General features: G+C 39.4%; 1 protein-coding gene across 2 annotated transcripts in view; it reads left to right on the top strand.

The window, feature by feature from the left end:
* Positions 1–15,369, top strand: part of ncoa3 (nuclear receptor coactivator 3) — a 56,773-nt gene that overhangs the window by 22,342 nt on the left and 19,062 nt on the right. For both annotated transcript variants that reach the window (XM_057844820.1, XM_057844819.1), the window contains exon 2: positions 8,177–8,245. The gene's annotated coding sequence lies outside the window, so the exon portion shown is untranslated. The remainder of the gene's footprint in view (positions 1–8,176; positions 8,246–15,369) is intronic.

The following is a 15,369-nucleotide window of genomic DNA, read 5'->3' as shown; positions in this document are numbered from 1 at the left end:
GGAATGCACAAGAAATACACTGTACTACAGTACTGTACAGGAGGAAGCACTGTCCAGGCCTTCTGATCTTGAGGCATGCAAAATTGAATTAAAATAGACATTCCCTAAAAATTAATAAATCTAATCAAATAACTCCAAAGCGATAATCCTGTTTGATTCTTACTATACTGTTTTGGTTAAATATATAATATAGGCAATTCTGTATATTGGGCTTCCTTTCAGCTGGGTCTGGGTGGTGTTTTCTCCATGGTTAACCGATATAAAATTTCAGAAGATGTAACATTGTAGTATATTTTAGCATTATATAGGTCGCATCTATGATTCGCAGGCCCAGCCAAAGTATGAAAAAATTGTTACTTTTATCCTGGAAAATACAGGACTATTGATGTTGGCTGCATGCTTAACAGGAAGTAGTGAAGTTTTTCCAAAGAAAAACAGGAAGTTATTTCGGATTTCCTTTCTGTACTTGATGTCCTAAGCTCTTGTGAAGCAGTGGAGATATTTTGTTTGCACGTGCATCGATGTGTTTGTTTTTGTAAATAATTGAAATGCCCTAAAACTGACATTCAGGGAGTTCAAAAAGGATCTGAAGCTCGATCTACTCATTACCTTGCCATACTGCTTTTTCCACATCTGTAAACTTTGGCATGTGTGATAGGCAGCATGTACTCTGAAGAGATCGGTAGTGCACACAAATAAGTATTCATACTGTAATTCATACACACAGAGGATTTAAAGTCTAGATCTTTTAGCATTTTTTTCTTTTTTTATGTGGAAAGAGAAGACGGAGAGTAGCACCTGCAAATTCTGCTGTGAAGCTGAACTCTACTCCAGCATGGTGTTAGTCTTCCCAAAAAATTGGGTGTGATTTTGTGAGTTTGTAATTGTGTGTCCATGTGCGTGCTCCTGTCCCGTTTGTTTTGGGTGTGTCCATGTTTATTGTTGGCCCACAAGTCATTGTCCCAGAGAGCTCAAGTTTCAGGCTTTTATTTCTGCTAAGCAGGAATGTCCTCTTCACTATTCTGGTTCTGACTGCGTGACACTGGTGCTGTTCTGAGCTTAGCAGCAGCGGCAGCAACGCACTGAGTACAGCTACAAAGAGGGGCTGGCCAATATGGGGAAATAAATTTAAAATAATATAAATTCAAATTAATATCTCGAAATATTTTTTGTGACGTGACTATATCCTGCAAGCAATGCTGTAAATCTCTCTATGCTTAGTAAAGGCCAGACAGATTGTTTTAGAACGACTTTTTTTTTTTTTTTAATTATATTTTTAAAAAGCTCCTCATGCGCCACCTGCGAAAGACAATATTCAAGTATAAAATAATGGCTGTTTGTACTGTAAACCATAGGAAAATATGCCGAATCAGGTTTTCTCAATTGTATTGTGTACTACGTAAAGTTTGATGTATTCGTTACACAACTTTGTGCGTTCCCAACGGCCGTGTATTTTTTTCAAGTCGCACCATGGGCTCCCATACAAATTCAATGAAATCGCATGTGGAAGGGCAGCGTCAGGTGCGACGTCTACAGTTTGACCAGATATGCCGCGCCCCGTGATGTTGCGCGTTGAGTTTTCACACGGCAGAGAAGATTGCTGAGTAGAGCTTTCTGTGACAGATAGGCCTGTCGCAATAACAAATTTTAGTGTGCGATAATTTATCTCATAAATTATTGCGATATGCGATATTATTGCGCCCCCCAATTTTTTTTAAACCAATTTACAATAACAGAATACTTAATAGATCAAGTACACCCATTTAAATGCGATGAATATTGACTCTTAAATCCAAAAATACTTTTTAAGAAATCACAACTATAAACAATAGACCATGCCTCTTAAGTAAAAGACAACAATATTAATACCGCGCAGAAACACAGCATAAATAAAATGTGTTTTTCAAGAAAAAATAAAATAAATTGCACTTAATAACTTAAGCATTCATGCAAATGAAAACTTTTCCCCTCATAGCTTCTGCAATGGTGTTCCATAGGGATGCAATTACAGTTAAGTCACGGTTCGGTACGATTTTCGATACAGGGGACACAATTTTCGATCCGATTCGATACATTTAATGCTCTGAAAAAATTTTTTGTTTTGTTTTGTTTTTTTTTTTTTTTTTGCTAACGAGCAAAAATTAAATTGCCATCATATAAACATGCATTTTAGTGCATAATATTTATGTGCTTACTTCTTGCTGATCTGAAAAAGTTTTATATAAATGTGCTGAGAACAATTTTTACTGTTTGTAAAGTGAGGCGGGGCACACTGTTGATTGCTACAGCTCTCTTAGCAGCTAGGTTTACCACATGAGCAAGACATCCTATTTGTGGTCCAAATCCATCTGTGTCACGTACTGAATTAACAATATTTGCAACATTATCTATAGTCACTGGTATGGATTGATTTGGCCTTCCTAACTTCCATTTAGTCATCACAGTTTAGAATTAATCGATGTAGTATAAGGACTACGTGTCCCATAATCACTCTGGGCTCACGTAGCCAATGGCATGGGACGTAGCACATCTCGTTGGCTATTTCATGATATCTAGTGTGTGCGCGCATTATAAAAGTAAGCAAACGCCACTGAAGTCACGTCTGCTCATTACTGCACAACACCAGCATATGACAATCGACTTTCATAAACAGGACGAGTTTGAAGCACACCGCTCTTAATTTGCCACTCAATGTTCATCATTTCCATTCAGCTCTCGGTTGTCAAAGCGAGGTTGTTCGTAACAGCCAAGTCGGTAACAATGTTTTGTCGGACTTCGTTGGAAATATGAAGCGTTGTGCCGAAAAATAGCTGCCCTGCGTGAAATGTCACCCCTGACGGGAGCACTCACACGTCACCAACACCGGCGCGCCGGAGATGGTCCGCAGTCAATCCGGAGCACTGACGCGGCTGGTATACGTTGAACAATAGGATATAATGGGAACGATTGGCTCCGGCACTATTTTTTGCCGGACCTGGAACGAAGATGCATTTTGCGCAGTTGGTAACAAGGAATCCAAACTTTTAACAGCACGTCTGCCGCACGCGCGCACGCACATGCAAGCGAGGCAATAAATCGCACCGGAAAAATTACCGCATTCATTTTTATTTATCGTGCGATAAATGGAATTATTGCATATTGCGACAGGCTTAGTGACAGATTCCAGCGACGATGAGGAAACGGCTAATCAAATACATTATGTTTTCTCATTTGCATGACTTCAGTTGCTGGGAGCTAGCCCGGAACCTTCCTCAGTATCTAGTCAACAAAAGTCCAAAGAAAGAAAGAAAACAAAATAGAACTACCATAATAGTCAAACTATTATGAAATAAACTCGTAATATTACGAGAATGAAGTCATGCATTGTAATATTAAAGGATTAAAATCGTAATACTATGAGACTAAATTCGTTTTGTTGCTTATTTTTACGTTAAGGCCCAAGACTTTTATCAAGTTAAGGTTTTTATCAACACAAAACTATTTTGGGCGTAATATTAGGAGTTTGGAGTAATATTAGGAGGAAAAGAAAAACCTAAAATTAAAGGATTGAAGTTGTTATATTACTTATTAGAAGCAGAAGTTGTCCGAGCTGCTTTTGGCGATGTAAAGGTTGGTGTGAACAAAACGGCATTTGGCGACGGGCATAGTGCGAGTGACGGGTTGTCGCGCAACAAAATGTGGCCGATCTGAACACATCATTAGGCTTTCTTTGCAATTGGTGGAATTGATTTGTTGATAAAGCACTCTTCACGGCAACCGTTTTCAACTCATTTTACATATAATATTACTTAACCCCCTTTCACACACGTATCCCGGTAAATTCCTGCATAAGGTGACGTGGGATTTACTTGCGTCATTGCTTTCACGCATGGAGATACAGTAGATGCCGGGAATGGACACTTTCACAGACTTGTCCCTTGTTGCCCACTCGGCGCTCTCTGTGCGGGGAGGGCTGATGACGCGATTTTGTAACCCGGGCATGACGTCATTTTTGGTCGGCATCGGCTGTTACATTCTGTTGGTCAGATCGTATTTTGTTACAGAGCCAGTTGTCGGATCGTTCCCGACGTCGTACCTGCAGCCAATTCAAGCTCATCAAACCTGTATTCAAGCCTCGGCCATCCAAGAGAAGGGTGCCAAGATATGAACTCTCTGGGAGCCATTCACACCTTGTACTCTCGAAATTCGTGCATTTGCTAGCTTGTTTGTCTGCCGCCCTTGTTTTGAAATCCACTACGTTGTGCTGGTATTTGAGTGTATTTGTTTAGTTGTCTTACCGGCTCTCTGCCTACCGCTTAGATTAGTATTATTGATCCCCGTCGACCTACTGTCATGGACCCATTGTGTTATTCCTCCTTTTCCATGATCGCGTGTATTTTGTTGTTGTTGTATTTTTCCAAAGTATTTGTAAATGTATTTTTATTATACACCACTGAAATAAAAGAGGGAAGTGGTATGCAGTAGTTGATGACCACCGCCTTCAAAGCCACAGCACAGACAGCCCATACTTGAGATACAAGTCAGCATGTTTTTCTGTTATCTGGCATGGGTTTTGCCTCCCATGATGCGGTTGACAGACTTAAGTATACCAGTTGTATGAACGGGAGGAGCTAGCAGGAAGAATTGTGTGGACTTTTTTAAGCTGATTATCTGAAACTCATGTAACAGTATTGTTATGCAGGCCTTCGTCAAGGAATATGAATCACTCAGAAAAGTACACGTTCTCTTTTTTTAGTTGAAGTTTCCCATTGTTATGACTCTTTTCCGTCAATTGCAAAAATAAGGGAAGAATAAACAAGTTTAACAAGTTGTACTTGATTAGTGTTGTTCTAACAGGTGACCTTTTTAACATGTTATATCAGAAACGTGGTGTGTAAAATTCAATAAAGCTGGTTAAAGGCATGGTTTAAGCTGTTCATTAGTAAGTAGTAGTAAGTAGACGGCATCTATTACAGAATAAACCGTTTATGACCCGGCACAACAAAATGAGTCACAGTGAGACATTGTGATTTCCCAAAACTGAAGTTTTGGTCTCATAAAAAAATTATATAATCTGTTTTCCAATAACATCAACCATTTTGCTCTGATATTTTGATTTCCAAAATTAGGAAAAACTGATTGGGAAATGCTACTTATATTTTTATGACCCTTTACTTGTCCATAGCAACCAGCATGTTAGTGAGGCAGGCAAGATGGCAGACATCTAGAGAGATGTTACACAGAAAGATTTAATCCTGTGTGTAGCTCTTTCTAGATGATCAAAAATTTAATTGATGAAATCTATTTTTGTGAGCCAAATAAACATCAAAATCCTGAGTTGCATCCTACTCCTCCAATTGCATCGACCTGTCAGGGGAGCCAGACACCGTAAGTCCCACTCGTGCCCTCGGAGGCAGTTTGAAACTATGAAAACATTTAACTTTTAAAAACACGTCACGACATTTACGGATAACAAAAAATAAAATGCATTTCAACATGATTTATAAGCTTGTAGTGTTCTCCTCAAAATCCACATGTAATTCATGAACTCAGGGCTAACGCTTGTCAGCCCTACCCCAAGCATAGCGGCTTTGGTGTAGCACATTGTGGTGATCCTTACTGTTTAAATATGTCTAACCACCCACGGTTGGTCTTAAACAGCTCTTCTGTAATTGCATCAAGCATCGGATGAAGCCTTTGTCAGGAATCGAGTCTTCTGTATACTCATTGAAAACGGCTAATTGGCACCAGCATCGCGTCCTCTCATCGTAGTAAACTGTGGATATCCATCCTTTCTAAATCCATCTTACCACCCATGGTTCATCTTCCTATGTAGCATAGTAGTGTCATATTGAATCTTATGAATTCTGGCTGGCAAGCAGCACTAGCAGCTGGAAATAAAGTTGTGGCAGAATTTGGATTCCTTTTCCTTTAAAATCTGTCTAGCCATCCATGTTATTCTGAAATGGTTCTGTAGTGGAACCAAGGGTCTTCTCTTGGTAACAAGTCGACATGTGCATCATTAAGTGTTTTTGGAACCCCACCACTAGCAAAGGTTGGGATTTGGAGAATCGAAACACAGAGAGAAACCGAACATGTGTGAATACACACGGGAACAAAGAGTTGTCATGGTGGAACACTCACGCTAGTAATATGATGTACCTTATTTTTTGGCCTATATGTCGCAGTTTTTTTTCATTGTTTGGCTGGGGGTGCGACTTACACTCAGGAGCGCCTTATGTGTGAAATTATTTACACATTATGATAACATTTAACATATCACTCATTTTTGGAGTGACACAGATGGTTTGGTAAACTTAAACTTGTTAGCCTGGTCTTTATGCTATAGTTATCTGAAATAACTCTTAATAGCTATGGCCACGTTCGCGTTCTGCCTTTGGCAATGTGTGTTCAATTGTATTATTGCTTTTTTTTTTAAATTGAAATTCATTATTTTAGTTTGTGGCGCTTTCGCACCCACCTGGGGGCGCACTTGCACTTGTTTACGCGAAGAAGAGCGCTCACACGCCAGAAGAAGACTGACAGCTACGCAGGGTCTCTGAGAGAGCGAGAGAGGGCTGCGAACCTACGTTCATTGTTTATGCTTGTAAAGTATCTCTACAGAGGCAACGCCTGTGTGGATCATCTTTTCTGTTGTTGTTGTGGGTTTTCCACCTGCGATCGTACACTTAGAGCCAGTTGTGTGGTTGTTTGAACGATGTGCTAATGCTAGCGAACGCATGCTAACTGTTTGTGTCATTGCTGTAATAGCACCTAATTATCATTTATTTACATTGATTTGAACCTGTTTGGTATCGTGGACGAAATTGATTCAGCAAATTATATAGACGTCCAGCAGCGTCATTTGGGAGTTTAGCTCGCTGTATAGCCAGGACCGAGCCGTAGCGTCCTGGTGAGGACAGTATATTCGCATTTCGTTGTTCATGCACTGTACACTTATTCAGCATGTTGTTTTCTATTATATTTTTATATCAAATTGCCTTTCAAGATGACATATCTGTTCTATGTGTTGGATTTTATCAAGTAAATTTCCCCCCAAAAAGGCAACTTATACTCCCATGTGACTTATGTTTTTTTTTCTCTTCGTTGGGCATTTTATGGCTGGTACGACTTATATACTCAGGTGCGACTTGTAGTCCGAAAAATACAGTATACGCGTTTTAATTCTTACACCATTCACCTCATTTGGGTGTGAATATCCTCAAAATTAAAATAGAATTTCTGCAGTTTTTGCACATTTGATAATTCCGTTGTGGAGGTAATCAGCGCTAAAGAGAATTGTGGCGATGTCATGAGTATGTACCTAACTGTAGGTAAGAGAGCTAAGGATGTGGCACGTACAGTTATCACTAGGAGTCGGTGGTTTAAATCCGTCTTGCATAGATTGTACATTTTAATTCTGATTTTGGAACTGCGCTGATTAAAACCACTTCTCAATTGATCGGTTTACATTTCAGGGTGACAATTACACAGTGTACTGTCGGGTAATACAATATGTGGCATGAATGGCAATAACAAAGTGATTTGTAACATCATAGGATGGAATACTTGAAATAAGTAGTTATTGTAAGGTAGATTTAATAATTACTGGTCTGGGTACAACAGCTCTGGCATGAAAGGGAGGGTCTTTAGTCATACTGTTTGCTTTTGTTTGCAGTAAACTGGCACTTTCGTATTTCTCCCTAGATAATTTTAGTATATTGAAAATAGCTTTAATTGTTATACATTTTTTAACTGAATGGATTTAAAGAGTTGCAATGCCTTACTGACTGCATAAACTGACCACGCACGAGTAAGGTACACTGAAGTTACTAATTCATTACTAATTAATTGAGACTTGGAAAATCTCCTAAAGTGAAGAAGTGACGTTTTAAGTATTGTTGGTTACTAAACTTCTTTTGGTGGATCACGAGAAGTAAACAAAATGATTTCAAACAACCAGCCTGATAGAGGCAGTTTGTAAATAGGGTGGATGAAATGGCAGTGGGCACACTTCCAGGAAAGGGAAGTGATGACGCAGTGGAACAAGCTGAGCAATGAAGCAAACAGGATGCAACTTACTGTGGCTTTCATGCTAAATTTTAGAAATCATATATCCCTATGAATTTCTGTGCACCCAAACATACATACAATACATGAAAGGTAATTTTACATTTGAGATTGTTTACCTTCTCAGGAGATGGCAGCACATTGAAGTTGACAAGGGAACCCGTATGGCGCTTCACAGGGGATTTTACACACCAAGGTGAGCATATGTGTGTTGAAATAAAAATACAGAGTCCCCACAAATTACAAATCAACAATCATTTACTAGAAGACCAGATGTAACTTTCCATTGAGCAAATTTAACATTAGTTGAATGGACTGGCCCTTATATTTGATGCATAGCTGCTTGCTTAAATACATGTTAAAAAACTAAACAAAACAAAGAAAAACATTACTTCCATGTTAAAACATGTTCTAACTGGTTTCCCTGAAACCAGAATAATAACAAAACATTACCTGGAGTGCATTCCCTATTCTCAGAAAGGTTCTTTGCGCACTCCAGTTCTCTGTTTGTCTCAGGATGTGATGCATTCTGGTTGCTGATGTCATCTTGTGCCACTGCTGTAGAGGTGAGCCCCAGGACGGTAACCAGGAAGGAAGGAAGAGAGAAAGAAGTTCAGCCCAAGGCAGGGAGTTATACTTGGACTAAGACGAGAGAATTTAGTGTTGGCTGACAAAACGTAGACGGACAAGCTGATTTATAGTAGGGAGTATGACCCTGAGACTGTACATGCTGGTAGCAGTACTTTATTTGTGAGAATTAGGGGCTGTAGAGATAGTGGCACTGGTGGTGGACTTACCAGCATGTCCTAGCATGCAACTTTGGAGCTAGAGTTGCATAATTGCTCTCATCCGTTCTACACTTTTCAACTCTGGAATGAGCTCACTCTTTTGTGCTGAAAGACTGCTTGTTCCTGTACATTTACAACCATGCAGACTCTCTGTCTCTGATAGTCTAGCTGTACAGGCCAGCAGAGCACTGCAACTTTGTTTTTGTCGGTGGGAATAGGAAGGAGTGACCTTACAGGCCGAGTAACAAGGTTTCCGCCAATGTTAACAGAGAGGAGGTCAGACGTGGGGCAATGCTATAGAAAATGTTGAAATGCAGAGGCACCAGCTCATTAGTTGCATCTCAACTAGGTCAAGCTAACTCCGGTGTGGGACAAATTAACTATGTTACAGATAGGTAGTTGTGCGATATAATGAGGCATTATTTAAAAACGCCTCTCATACAACAGAATGTGTGATTGTGTGTAACCTTTCCTGTTTCCTTTTAATATAAATTGTAGTTGAATCGAAAAAAATGTTGAGATAATTTATTAAGTACCCAAGAAAGTTCTAAGCCTTTGAACAGGGGGTGTGTGTATGCGAGAGAGGAGAGTGTCGCGTCTTTTTCTGCACGTCGGTGTGAGCTGTGTAACGACTGCGATTTACGTACATCAGACATAAACGTGACAAAACATTCATCAGAATCAGCGGCGCCGAAACGAGGCAGAGAAACTAGGCGCCGCTGAATGTCGTCCGGCTACCTCTCACTCATACACACACCTTTATAGCCGTTAAAACGATTCAATTTCTTTTAAATACATTGTTACATGCATTTTTGAGTCTAATGTGCGTAATAAATCATGGCACACACGTGAAAAATATCAAATTCAACAAAAAAGCCATGTGTGAGGGCTTTCAAAAAGTACAGGGCTTTCCACAGAAAACTTGCAAAGCGTAATTATAGAAAAGCTCCCCAGTGACACACCATGTTTTTTGGAGAGAAATTCATTTATTCATATTAAATGTTAATGTTAACATGATATGTTTAAATAATTATTACAAGCTATTTATTACCAATACTTAAATGTGTGGTCTTAGAAAAAGGCACAGTTTTGAGATTTATATTTAGAGGCGCACCCTAAGAACCACCTAAGCAGCTAATTTCAAAGCATCGCCCTATTTCTGACCTCTGTGACCTTTGACCTTCTCATCATATCACCTAATAATAACTTATTTCATTATATATTACAAACATATCCTGTACACTTAGTAGCAAACCCTTTATTTGTTTTTCAATTATCTTGAAGACAAAACAGACAGACATACGTAATTGAATACATAACCTCCACCTTCCGTAGGTTTCACCTACTGGCAGCGGTAGCAAACAAACAAAAAATTAGGTGCAATTACAGAGAGCTGGGACAGAACTGGTCACATATCAACCATAAGATTTCTAGCCTGGTACACCAGACTCACTGCTGTTGCAGCTATTGAGTCTGGCCACCATTCAGCGGATACAATTTCCAGGGCGGCGCAAGCCACAGCAAACAGACAGCGGAGTGGACCAATCAGCGATGGACGGACGTGACGTTAGTAAAGCGACGAGGGCAGGACGAGGGACTTGCGCGCGGTAGTAAACATACGAGGAGAGCGGAGTTTATTCAACATGGCTGGCGCGAGACAGACTGTTGTCATGGACTTGTGTCGATGTGTTTTTGGTAATTTAAAACTGATTTTACCGTGGATTGGAACATATTCTCGGCTCCCCTGTTCGACATCTGTGTTGTTGTGGAGACCACTTCCCACGCGGAAGAGCTCGTTGCTCGTTAGAGAGAGTTGCTCGTTAAGAACACGTCACGCAAATAAACGAATCTGATTGGACGGTTTATTTTGTCCGTGCTCGAGAGGCCGTTAATGGGCTGGGTCCCAGACTATTCTCGCAGTGTTTGAAAAATACAGGGAGAACAGTCTGGCCATGCCAGGCAATAAGATTTCGCCATTGTGCTTTCAGCTATCTAACCAGATGCGATTAAAATGTGTTTAAAATAATGTACTGTATTCTTTTTATACTTTTGTTTAGCCTGATGTGTAGGTATGAAATGCCTGTTGATGTGCTAGGCTTATAAGGCCCCAGAGGACCCTGGTTATAAATTGTGGTGGACTTGTAAAAATAAAATAAAATTTAAAAAACACCATGTACGAGGGGGATTCAAAAAGTAATGCAACTAATTCACTGCAATGCCAAGTCGCTTAGTAGATGCCGTGGTAGTTAGTAAAAGAAGGTTAATTGACATTGAAAAAAAAAAAACATTAACAGTAATAGACGTCCAGACCATTTTAATTGGGAGGGTCTGGAAGCGATCATAGTATTAACCGCATTATACATTTTATTGTACATCGTACGTTTTAAATATGTATTTTATTAAACGTTTATCTAAATTCACAGAAGGATGAAGAGAGCGACATGCGGCTCAGTAGCGGCAGGTTGCAAGTAGTTGGGTATCATTTGGGTTTTATCCAAAACAGGTTACTACTCTGTACATCTGAAAACTATTCCAGTGTTTGAAATTTCTTGGCTCTAGTTCAGGGGTCCCCAACTACCAGGCCGGGGACCAGTACCGGTCCATGGCGCATTTGCTACCAGGCTGCACAGAAACAAAAATGTAGTAACATCAGCATTCTAACTTGTGCCCCTTGACAAGTAGACACGCCAATCTCCCTCTCTACTCTGTCAATATAACGATAGAACTGGTTAGGATGTCGTCATTGAAATTCATTTGAGCTAGCATGTAGCATCTGTTTTATATATATATATATATATATATATATATATATATATATATATATATATATATTAGAGATGTCCCGCATCCTGATCGATCGGGTCCGATCACGTCATTTTCAAAGTATCGGAATCGGCAAAAAAATATCGGACATGCCTTTTTTAAATATATATATATATATATATATATATATATATATATATTTCAGAGGTTGCGCTAGACTTTTTCGTTGTCTGTCATTTTGACTGAACAGTGTCATAAAAATCCGGTCATAATCTATTTTTACCCGTCACTTACATTTTTAAAATGATAATAATGACATATTCAATAGTATTTAGTTTTCATTCATTTTTAATTAATATTCTGTCCGAACAAGCTTAACAAGAGGCAAACAGACAGCGGAGTGCACCAATCAGCGACGGGCAGACGTGCCGTTAGCAAAGCGACGAGGGTAGGACGAGGGACTTGCGCGCGGAAGCAAACATCACGGAGAACGGAGTTTATTCAACATGGCTAGCGCGAGACAGACTGTTGTCAATGTCTCGTGTCGATGTGTTTTAGCTCATTTAAAACTGAATTTACCGCGGATTGGAACATATTCTCGGCTCTCCCGTTCGCCATCCGTGTTGTTGTAGAGACTACTTTCGGCGCGCAATAGTGATGTTGCTCGTGAAGAACACGTCACGCAAATAAACAAATCTGATTTGTCAATTGATTTTGTACCTACTCGAGAGGCTGTGTCCCAGACTTTTCTCTCAGTGTTTGAAAAATACAGGGAGAACAGTCTGGCTGTGCCAGGCAAACACTCAGTTGCATTGACTTTTTTCCGAGTAAGGCCAACGACGTCATGCATCAAGAGAGACAATAGCTAATTAATATGCTCATTCGCCACCCTGTGGTCTGGGGTGTGAATTGCAACCTGTCAAAATGACGAATGGATTTCAGTTTTTTCCGTCACCGTTTTAAAAAACCGGTCAACGACGGAAAATATTCAGTTAACGCGACCCCTGATATATTTTTTAATTAAATCGTTTTCTAATTGTATTTAACGTTACAGACAAAATGTCTGACACTCATCCAGAGTCTTTAGTTTTGGTTTAAAGATCATAATAAGTTCATAATAACAACAAACATCCTCCCCTGCCATTTATTGTCGCACTCACAAAGTGTGGCACCGAAATTTTTTTTTTATTGAACATGTTTATTGTTTACATATTTTATGGCACAGTGCTGATAAGCTTTGTTTTGATCCAAAGCAGTGGAACAATGTCATGTTAGACTAGAAAAAAATGATACTTGGAGCAATTGAATTGAGTTTTATTCATTTTTTTTCTCAACGCATTGCCAAAATGTATATGATCCGGAAAAAATATCGGGAATGAATGGAATTGAAAAAAAAGCAATCGGATCGGGAAATATCGGGATCGGCAGATACTCAAACTGAAACGATCGGGATCAGATCGGGAGCAAAAAAACATGATCGGAACAACCCTAATATATATACACATATATATGTATATATATATGTGTGTGTGTGTGTGTATATAATATATATTTATAATGTGTGTTCGTGCGTGCGTGTGTGCGTGCGCACGCGCGCGCACTTGTCCTCGATAATGACGTAGGCACATCAGATTTGTTCCGGGAAATAATCAGCCCATACATTAGCAAAGATGATTGAAAAACGTCTTTGGACATTTTTTTCACGGGTAAAAGGCCACCAGATGAGCCAGAAGAAGAGCCTACTACCTCGAAGAAATCGAAAACGTCTTTTAGCAGAAAATACCAACAATCCTACCTAAAATATCATCGCAACAGGTGACTCTCAGGCGCCAAGTCCACTATGCATAATATGTGGCCATAAACTAGCAAACAAGGCAATGAAGCTGCTTCAGCACACAGAGACTAAGCACTCCGGAATAATAGATACAGTATGCCTTTGGAATTTTTTGAAAGAAAAAAGCACAAGCACGAAGGACAGAAACAACGACTGAGGGCCACCACATCAACAAAAGTGAATGCCTTGAGAGCATCAAACCTTGTGGCGAACAGTTTTGCTGAAGACAAGAAACCTTTCACGATAGGAGAAGAACTCATTACTTGTGTGATCAATGATATTTGCTGTCAAGTTTTAGGAGAGGCCGCTGTTAAACAATGGTTGATTTAGTGTAGGGTGAGTTATGTTTTGCCTGCACCTAATGTTCATTTTTAGCCCTGTCGTGTTATTTTATATTTACTGTATTTTTCTGCCACATATTGCCGGTCCGTGAAAAAAAGGCCCAATCACACCGGTCAGTGGTGCAAAAACGGTTTGGGACCACTGCCCAACCCTAGTTGCAGACCTCTGATTGGATGTCCATTGTTATCGATGGCACTGAAAGAGTTAGTAGAGAAAAGACCACAAAAGATTGACATTCATTTTAAAGGGAAGACAACTCCTTTAATATGTGGATCCCAATGAAATTGATATTGTTTGATAAATTGAAAAAAACAAACAAACAGATTTTCAATTTTCTGATGTCCAATACTGGAGAAATCGTAAATAAAAGCCAGTATTTCAGAGACGTGACAGCTCTATTGTGGGCAGACATTTAATCAATGCTGGTACTATTTTAGCCAATAAAATTTGATTATTCCAAATGTCCTGCTCTTCCTCATTATGTCATTAATAACCATTATCAAATACGCTTGAGCTCAACTCCATTAGTGTATTTGCGTGTGGTTATAACGGACATCACAAAATCACATTATTTTCTCCTTTATAATGAAATTTACAGTTTGTATACTTAAATACTCTGAGCAACTGTCTTAAATATGAATGTGATTTATTCTAGGTGTTGTCTTCCGCTTTAAATAAGATACTGTATATCATTATCGGTATGTAAAGTTGAAAATCAATTTATAAAATAGTGTACACAATATATAAGGGGTAGGTATAATATACTTTGCAATTATTTTCATGTGGGTGTGTATTCATGATCTTGACTTGCCCTATGGAAAAAGTGCTCAAGCATAACTGAGCTTTTGCTTTGGTGCAATAGAAATGTAACTGGATTGAACTGAATTCTATATTCAGGCAGTGAGCGAAGGGAGGGGTTTTCTGAGGATGGTATGCAGAGAAAGAGCAGTTAAAATCTTCTGGAAGGAAAAAAATAAATGGATGAGCCGAGTGAAGAAAGCGAAGTAAATAAAATGCAAAAAAAAAAAAAAAAAAAAAAAAAAGGGATATTCATTGGGTAGCCCCTGAAATACAGTGTGTGTTCTTGAGAATGACCAAATCTAGGCTACACAAGATTGAAAAATGTGTGCTATGTTTTTTAATGCACAGCTAGACAGAGAGGCTGGCAGCCTAGCATTCATCCCTCTTACACACTGTGCTGCAGCAGCATGCCTGAGCGTGTATGTGTACTAGAAAAGGTTTGTATAGCAGCAGAGTTGAGTGGTACCATTCTAGCGGGCAAGCTGGCTGAACGTAGGATGACCCATCTCCCCCGAGGCTTCAAATCACCACATCATCATCAGTCGCTCCTCACAGTGGAACAGATGAGATTTCATTCCCATCAAGAACCAAGGCTGCTTCACTAACTGGATAGTCTTCCCTCATAAATCAGAAGGAATCTGCTCTTCCCATGGAAGTCATTTCATTTATAACCTCAGTTGTTTAGGGAGTTAGTTGTATTATTCTACCTAAACTTGACACCAGGCTTTCAAGGTTTGCCTGAGGTTTGACATATTTTGCTTACATCAAAGGCCACTTATCCTTTGATCAGAT

Source organism: Corythoichthys intestinalis, chromosome 9 (genome assembly GCF_030265065.1).
Source record: "Corythoichthys intestinalis isolate RoL2023-P3 chromosome 9, ASM3026506v1, whole genome shotgun sequence".
Taxonomy (NCBI): Eukaryota; Metazoa; Chordata; class Actinopteri; order Syngnathiformes; family Syngnathidae; genus Corythoichthys; species Corythoichthys intestinalis.
The sequence above is the reverse complement of the archived record's forward strand: the minus strand, read 5'-3'. Positions and strand labels throughout refer to the sequence as shown.